At 40.1% G+C, this 8,776-nt stretch overlaps 1 protein-coding gene across 1 annotated transcript in view; it reads left to right on the top strand.

Annotated features, from left to right (window-relative positions):
- Positions 1-2,981: 2,981 nt before the first annotated feature.
- Positions 2,982-8,776, top strand: part of SLC13A1 (solute carrier family 13 member 1) — a 48,003-nt gene continuing 42,208 nt past the window's right edge. Inside the window, exon 1 of the mRNA XM_048302235.1 lies at positions 2,982-3,228. The gene's annotated coding sequence lies outside the window, so the exon portion shown is untranslated. The remainder of the gene's footprint in view (positions 3,229-8,776) is intronic.

The following is an 8,776-nucleotide window of genomic DNA, read 5'->3' as shown; positions in this document are numbered from 1 at the left end:
TATTCCTTCTGAATCAGTCAACCCTGACCTAGAAAACAAAAGGAAAGTGTCATATAACTAGCAGAGGTGTCTCCTGTGCTGTAATATTTTTCCCAAATGCTTTTCAGAACCTCAGAGAATGCATTTGATCTACACAAAGCCTCTGTGTTAGAAAGGCGTATTTTCTTTGCACAATTAGTTGCCAGGAGACAACTGGACTTGTTTTATTAATTCTCCCTTCGAAGCAGGTTGTATGAATGTGACAACGGAAAATTGACATAATAGTCATGTAACTGTCGCTAGGAGAGGGAAAGGCTATTACAAAGGACTTGCTTCGTAGAAGACAGCTTTCTTAGGACTTTTATCTAGTTTCAATAAAATTTGGAATAGATTTTGTTCAACAGTGGTGATGAAAAGAACTGAAGAACAGCTTTACCAGGCCACCTAGCTTAGCATTCTATCTCCAGCAGTGGTATGAGTATGGTGAGCATCTAGTAGTGCTCCCTGCAGATGTTCTCCCATTCTCCACCATTTAGCTCAGGTACTTCCTCAACTAGAAGTGTTGCCTTTGTATTTAATAACTCTGGGTATAGTTATAGCCCATGAATTTATCTGGCCTCCTCTTGAGCCTGTGGGCTCTCCTACAGCTCACAGTGTCCTGATTATAGTACGGTACTGGGAATGCTTGTATCCTCTCTTGCTTGCCCAGGATGGACTCTGGAGAAGAGGGAGAGGAAACAGTCTCATATTGACTGTACCACGAGGAAAAGATAAGCCTCTTCCAGAAGAGCTGTTTGCTGTGTTTGGTATTACACATTCCAGGGTGAAGGCAAAGGCATTTTTAACAGAGAAAAGCTTTTCCTTTCCACCTTCTCTCACAGCAGTGATACCATGCTTTGGCAAGTAGGGCCTGTGGGGGCAGGTAGTCTGTTTCTATAGCGACTTGGGATATCTTTGTAATGGGGAGATCAAACCACAAGCTTATCCTTGTGACGTCTGTGCTGGGAAACACATCATGAAAAGAAAGGAACTATCTACAGCTCTAGCTGTCCTGGGGGCCAGGTGGACTGGGCTCCAGGGACAGTGGCCAGTCTGTTGTGGAAAGGAACTGCTCTCTGTCCACATGGGATGGGTTCACCTTCGTGCTTGGGCCTCTTCTCACAGGGGCCACCCCTGCTGACAACACCTGGACACAGACATCCAAAACCCCTCCTCAGAGGGCCATGTAGGCTGCTGGAGTCCCCACGCCCTCGGAAGCCCTTGCAGCTGCACATCACACTGCCCTGTGGCTGGAGACAAAGACAACTGATCACTTAGTTCAGCAGGGAACTTCATTCTTTGTATATAAGACTGTGCCTAAGACTGTGCCTCAGGAAATTCTAGGAGGATTTTGCACCTGTCTGTGTTTGTTTCTCTTTCTGAATAAAGTTAAAACCCTGTCAGGGGCCTTCCAGTTCTGCGTACTTCTGATTCCACAATTCAGCTTAATCATAAATGTACTTGTTAAAACATGCCTGTTTTGGGAGCTGTTCCAGACAGACTATTAGCTCTGTCTGGAAGAGTGTGAGCCTTTAGGACTTCTGCCAGAGTTCTCTGAATTCATCAGAAGTACTGACTTCTGTGTGTGTTAGCTCATTTCTCTACCAATTTAAAAAATATGTAGTAAAGATGAAGGGGATGATGGGTAAGAGTATAGTTAGAAAAGTAAGAGCTTTTTTTTCACATATATATATATATATATATACACACATATATAAATTAAATTTTGTGAAAAAGAATCAGGATCTTTAAAAAAACTGTGGCAAAACTAAAAAAAAAATCAATTTAAGTCTGAAGAATCAAGATTAAAACCAGAGAAACCCTAAAACTAAACACAAATATTCTGAAGAAATATGGTATTTCATCACAAAATTCAGTAATAATCATTTGTTGGAAGGGATAAATGAGATGGAGCTAGAATCTGAACCTCCTGATTTGTGTCCTGGTCTGTTGGTTTCTCTGCCTGTAAAATTACTCATTTCAAAAATCATATAGAAACCCAGCAATGACTTATAATGACACAGAATTATAATAGAAATAGTCCAAGGATAGTATTTTTATGTAGGCAGTAAAGGAAAATAGGTTATTCTATCTGCAAGGAAAAACTCAGTGAAGTAATTAGCTCCACCTTTCTTTCTGTGTGACTAATAAATTACATGCAAATCTAAATCAGCTGAATTATTAGGCAGTGCCCAGGCATTAAAGAGTTCTGTACTGATTTCAGCATAAACTGAGGTCAAACAGGAGAAGCTATAGAGGCTGAAAACAAGGAGTGACTTCAAAAAGCTAATTCCTAAGATAATCAGAGACACAAGAAGAAGTCTGAATGTTGGATACTGGTCACTGCTGGCAAAAAAATTAGCAGTAGTGGTGATGACTTTCGGGGCAAGTGTGGTGACAATTTTACTGTTACACCAAACAAGAGGAAGAGACAACACACACAAGGGGGGTAGGGAACTCCTTTTCCTGAAGGCTGTTTTTCAATCTTGCATTCTGTCATGGGTTGACCTTGGTTGGCTGCCAGACACCCACTTGGCTACTCTCTCCCTCCTCCTCCTCAACAGTACAAGGGAAGAAAATACGATGGAGAATCTTGTGGATCAAGGTAAAGACAGTGATACCATTTAGCAGTTACCGTTATGGGCTAAACAGATTTATGGAAGATTAATTTATTTCCAATTGAAATAGGTTGGGTAGTAAGAAACCAAAACAAAACTAAAACAACGCCTTCAGTCTGCACAAATGCCAGAAAATCCCATGGTGTCTAATACCTTCAGTAAAAAACCCTGATCTTCAGTTTGCTGATAAAGATTTTTTTCTCAGGTTAGTCCATTAGCTATCAAAAAGTAATGCAAAATCAAGGAGAAAAGAACAGTTTTTCCAGAACTCAGATTTCTAAAGGCTTAAAAATTTTTGAAGTACAAGGGGGTGGGGCAAAGGGAAAAAAAGAGAGATACCTTACCAAGGGGTGGTTCCTTAAACAAGTAGTCTCTCCTTGCCTGAATGTGGGCCAGTGTCTTAATCTTCCTACTTGTGTAGGTGGAAAGGGGACTTAAAACAGTGACTGAGCCCAAGAGCAAATCAGCTGCTACTGACATCCCACAAATGAAGTGGCTTCCTTCTCTCTACCACAGCTTTTTGTATGCCTCCTGTGGGAACACAGGTTCCCTGCTCCAGATTATCTGGATTTCTATATAACCCCTGGAGCTGGTATGTTCTTGAATTATTATAGTTGAGCTTTGTTTTAGACTGGTTTTTGTATCATTCATCGTTGCCTTAATAGAAGATAGTTTACTGAATGGTTGTGTTTTTTCTGCTTTGCAAAGAGCAATGTAAGTGTCCAGTAGAAGACTGAGAAACCCATTTTTAGTCTTTCCTAGTATTTCTTTAACCTAAATGCGTACAAGTGACATAAAATGAATGGTGCACAGTCACCACAACATCATATGCAACTAACTTAGTTAATGAAAACTGCAAAAATAATGTTTGTAACATAAAAACAAACCCCTAACAAATGTTTTTATAAAAGTAATTTAGGAAGGTGGATAAGTTAAGGACTTTCTGATGTAATATTTGAATTATAACTTTGTGTATCCTATTTACTGTGGGTAAATATGGATGCATATAGATAGCAGAGTGATCAATTGAGTTATTTAACAGATATCTTTCACTGAAGTGTACCGGCATGATTTAAGATACTGCTGTCCCTGCCTACCCTGCCTTTCATTCATGTGTATCTGTGCCTCAGCTGCCTGTTAAGCACACACTGCTGCGCTCTCCTTTTCCACCAAAGATGTAATGTATCAGATTTTGCACTAGAGTAGCAGAGATGCAGGTTCTCGTCTGGGTCTGCCATTCTTGCTGCTGAGTAATAAAATTCTGGCAGAGGAGCAAAGCAGATAGCTGCAAACATTGATGTCTTAACGTATTATAGCAATACTGGGGAAAGATTTTTACTATAGTTGTCAAAAGGGGAAATATAAAGGATTCAAATAGCCAAGTGGCTTGGCAGGAGCAACATTACTGATAGCCTGAGAGGCAGGACCAGCTCCAGTTCAGGGAATGTGTTTTCTGTCTCCACATGCCTCAACACACTTCAGCTAATAACCTATGTCAGGGCAAGTTCAGGAGTGCTCTGTTCCATATCCTGCTATGAAGACCCCTAAAGGCTGTCTATGGCAGAAGAGAGCTAGAGAGCACCAAGATCCAGCTGTGGACACCTTCTCTCATTCTGTATCTTCAGTCTGCAACTGAACAGGGATGGCTTAGGCCCCCAACAAGTTTCAACCCTTCTCCTTAGTAAAAAAGAGGAAAGACAAATGTGGGAGAGGAGGGGCAGTACAGATCATCATCTTTTCCTTGGTAGTGAGAATCCTTGCACTTCTGAGTGATTTCCAGAGTCCTTGCCTGGAAAAGAAAGGCTAAAAACAAAGGACCCAGCCCGTTCCAGTGGAGGTGTGCACATGGTGATGCTGGGCTGTCTTGGAACATTGCTCAAGTCTTCAGCTTTCTCTCCCAGAGCCACTCTTTGGGGCTGTCTGCAAACTGAGGCAGGAGTCACTGCTTTGGCTGCCCTCCAGAAACCCTGAGGTAGCTGAAAGGGGGTGTAAGGAGGGTACTGTGCAGCTATATTGCATTTACCTTATCACCTTCATGAAGCATCAGAATTGTACCCCAGAGTGCTTGAAACAGAAAGTTAACTCCCGACTAGAAAAATCTGATATTTCATCTAGCTTTTTATAACTAATTAGTATTACAATACCAAAATAGCGTGCTTTTGCTTGTAGAACTTTCATGGATATGTACTTATACTGCAAGAGTGGAGCGGTTCCATCAGTTTTCAGTGATTTAGGTTTTCACAGGAGTTTTTGCCTGTGTACTGATTAGTTTTGACATCAGAATTTACACCTTAATGGCTTACTGCTACCAGTTTCTGTGGTCTAACAGTGATTAATAGAAACCTAAATGGAGGTAAATTGGTATGGTAGGGTTTTTGTCTGGGGTTTTTTTTTTTCCCCCTTAAATAACACAAAAATTCTTTACTGGATATATCAGGGAGTTTATAGTTTACTCATGTTTTGACATAATTTGAACCCTTTTCTGCTATAAGTGCTTTTATAGCACTCTGAAGTTCGAGGCATCAGAAAGGGTTTTTTGGGGTAAGCATGCTTCTGGCAATGGGTAAATGAGCTAAAGATTAATGATGACTTTTCTGAATTGTAAAATATGAAACTCTCCTCTGTATAAAACTGGTGTCTAAGAATTAAGAAAGACATAGGTTTTTGCCTAATGAATTACTATCTTCTGTTTGTTATGAAACTCTTGGTTAACACTTGATCTAGTTAATTTTATCACCTTACTTTATCAGAAAGCTGAGGGCCTCCTTCAGTAGGATCACTGTTTTCATTTGGAATAGCTGGTGGTTTCACTTCAAAGATTCAGTAGGATTGCATGTTCCTCATTAAGTAAATCTGCCCCTTGTCTAATCAGGAGTGTATGCATCTGCTGCAAATCCAGGGCCAGATTCAGCTGTTCTGCAATGGGACTCTTGTTCCAGAAGTGCTTTATGTATTGTATCTGGAAATTACATAATGATCAAAATTACAGCTTGTGTGCTCCTCCAATAGTGTAATAATGTAGGGCCTCCTGTCTCAAAGCATCAGCACAGTTCAACTGCTATAGAATCTGTGCTCCAGCACTTTGCACCCTAAAGGGCACTTGCAACAGAGGAGATAATGCCTGCCATTAGTGTTCTAAGTGAAATAATTTCATTATTGTCATTAGAAATTATTGGTTTAGTGTATATGGAAGGAGGATGATCTTTCTGCTTTAATCACTAAGGCCAATGTTAATTTCTTATTGGATACTTCTTTTAAGGAACCTCGTATCTTCACTCTACTGGTGGTGCTGTGTTGGTAGTCATTTCATACCAGATACTAATACAAGATTCTGATACAGAAGAGGTCTCCAAATCAAGATTTATTAATGGAAATCAGTTCATGTATACGTAAAATCTGCAGCTTTTTGTCAGAATACAGCCTCTTTTTTCTGGTGTGCTACAGCATGTTGTCATATATAAGCATGTATAAGCTACAGCTTATACCTGAGATAACACTGGTTGTGTAGACCCTATCGTTCGTCCAAGACCATAATATTAGCAGTTCTCCCCCCAAACCCTAGGGGTTAATGCAGAGATTATACAGATTTACGTCTTCCTCCTCTGCAGTGTGGTGCTCCTGCCATGTCTTCTCCAAACAGACAAAGTATTATCATGCTACCTAACAGGCAGAAGTGGTTTGGCATTTAAATATTGCACCTTCTTTTGCTTCATCATTTTTGTTCATGGGGCTATGCCATCGATCTGGACATCTGGCTTTAAGCTTTGCCTGAGCTGAAACTTACATAGTTTCTCTACTTCTCAATGTTTGCAATGAACCTTCTTTGCCAGTAAGCAACAGAAGTGAGGGTTGACCTGATCTGATTTGGAAATAACTGTGAAGTGTGAAATTTGAGATCCCTTCTGTCCACATGAGGCAACACCTTCTAGCTGGTCCTTCCTGTTAGGTGACCTGATTGCTTAGAGCTGAGCTCTGTGCTTAAAAGCATTTGGCAGGTGCAGTGCACACCTGAGAGTAGCACAAAGCCTGCTTACAGCCCTTTGCAGAGGGAAGTTGCTTATTTGTTTAGAAAATAGAGGCTATTGCTTAACTAGCGATATTTCAGTCACTTCCATAGCAACAGGCTCCGAGAGACAAAGCAGATCTTCACCAGAGCACACAGCAGCTTGAAAACAGAATAGAGAAAATTTTACATAGCAACAATATGAAGTTTCCATTAACTTTTGAATTTTACCTGTTAGTTAGCTGATGATTTAATCAGTGAAGTAATGGCTATTTTGCTAACCAGTTATGAGCAAATTGGCATTGATTTCTTTCTGTTGTCAGGCATCCCTTGTTTTTGTAATGACTGGGGATGTGCCAGCGCAGTGTGGTGCCCCCTTCCCTCCTCTGCCCACACAATCCGGCAGGTGCCTTGCAATGATTACTGTATTTAAGGGGTATAACATTTAGAAATTATGGCCTAGTTCAATGGTACTGGAATTTTTCCATCTATTCCCAGAAGTCAAAGGAATCTGTACAAACACATACATCCATGTTTGTGATTAAATATGAAAAAATATGAAAGTAGTAATGGAAGTAATGGAACATGGTTGATTTGGCCTTTTTATTGTCCTCTCCCCCGATTTTTTTAACTGGTTCTTGAGAAGCAGAGCTAAGCCTCAATAGATCTTCACAAAATTATAGTTCTTTTATGAGCCTCCTTTTGCTCATGGGTGTTTGTGCCCAGTATTCCTAGAAAGCATCCAGGAAGGACAAGTCTCCTGATATTCAAATCATGGGCAAATGCTGATATTTTATCTTCTTATTTTATCATTGGACCCTATTTTGCCTAATGATTGCATCAAGATGGTAAGAACATAAAGTACCAAATTCATAATCTCATGTTGTTTATGCTTTCAGATAATGTGGTAATTTTTTAAACACAGTTAGTGTTGAGAGCTAAAAAATCCAGTTTTAGAGCAGAAACCCCACAATACTGTTGTAGTCCTATTAAGGACTATTTGGCCATAAGGTAGCTGCATAAAATCCTGGATTTTGGACTGAAAACAAGGTGTTCTTGAAAACTACTCTCTCAATTATATTCTTTCAGTTAAATATGTAGGCTACTTTACACAATTTTTTGGTGAAACAAAGGCTGCTATAGAAGTCACTGGCTCAGCAAACAACATGAAATGTTCTATCTATCTATACATCTATATATCTCACAGAATCACAGAGTGGGTCAGGTTGGAAGGAACCCCAGTGGGTCATCTGGTCCAGCCTCCCTGCTCAGGCAGGATCATCCCAGAGCTCATGGCACAGGACTGTGTCCAGATGGTTCTTGACTATCTCCAGCAAGGGAGACTCCACAGCCTCTCTGGGCAACCTGTTCCAGTGCTCGGTCACTGCACAGTAAAGAAGTTCTATTTCATATTCAGGTAGAACTTCCACCCACACACCTTGTTGTTGCTTAGACACAGAAACACCACCTCTGCTTTGCCATTGCTGCACCCAGACACACACAGAGCCACAGCAAAAGCTCCAGGTGTCATCATCTCTTGTAAGGATTCTTATCACCATTTAGAGTGTCCTCAGACCTTGCTTCCACCTAGCACTCCCATGAACTTCCCTGAATATCTGCCCTACTATGACATTAGTTTCTGTGTTAGGAACAATTCATAATTCCACACGTTCAGAACATTTTATTTTCTTCAATTCTTTCAGTGTGGTTTTCCTTGGCAGTAAGAAAATCAGATCCTTAAACATCTAATATTGTTTCCTTATACAATTTGCTGAGATGAAACATTCTCTTTTTAATTGTATATGAACTGAAAAAAATTAGGAGAAGCTCTGTAAACAGTCCTGTATTCAAAAGATTTTTTTTTATAGTTCAAAGTGGAAAAGGTCAGACACATTTAATCCATTACTCTTTCTTCAGGAGAAGTTTGTCCTTCTCCTTCACCCTTTAAACAAGTAATCCCTCAAGCCTGGTAAACATTAGAATCTCAGGACCACAGTATTTGTTGTTATATTTCATTATCTGAAGAATGAATAAAAGTTATTAGGGCATTTTTGTAGCTAGATTAGAGACAAATGACATAGAGCATTCAATTTTTGTGAAGCCTGGATATTTTCAACAAGTCAGGGAAGCAGAGTCC

Source organism: Corvus hawaiiensis, chromosome 4, assembly GCF_020740725.1.
Source record: "Corvus hawaiiensis isolate bCorHaw1 chromosome 4, bCorHaw1.pri.cur, whole genome shotgun sequence".
NCBI lineage: Eukaryota > Metazoa > Chordata > Aves > Passeriformes > Corvidae > Corvus > Corvus hawaiiensis.
This window is presented reverse-complemented; position numbering and strand designations above follow the sequence as displayed.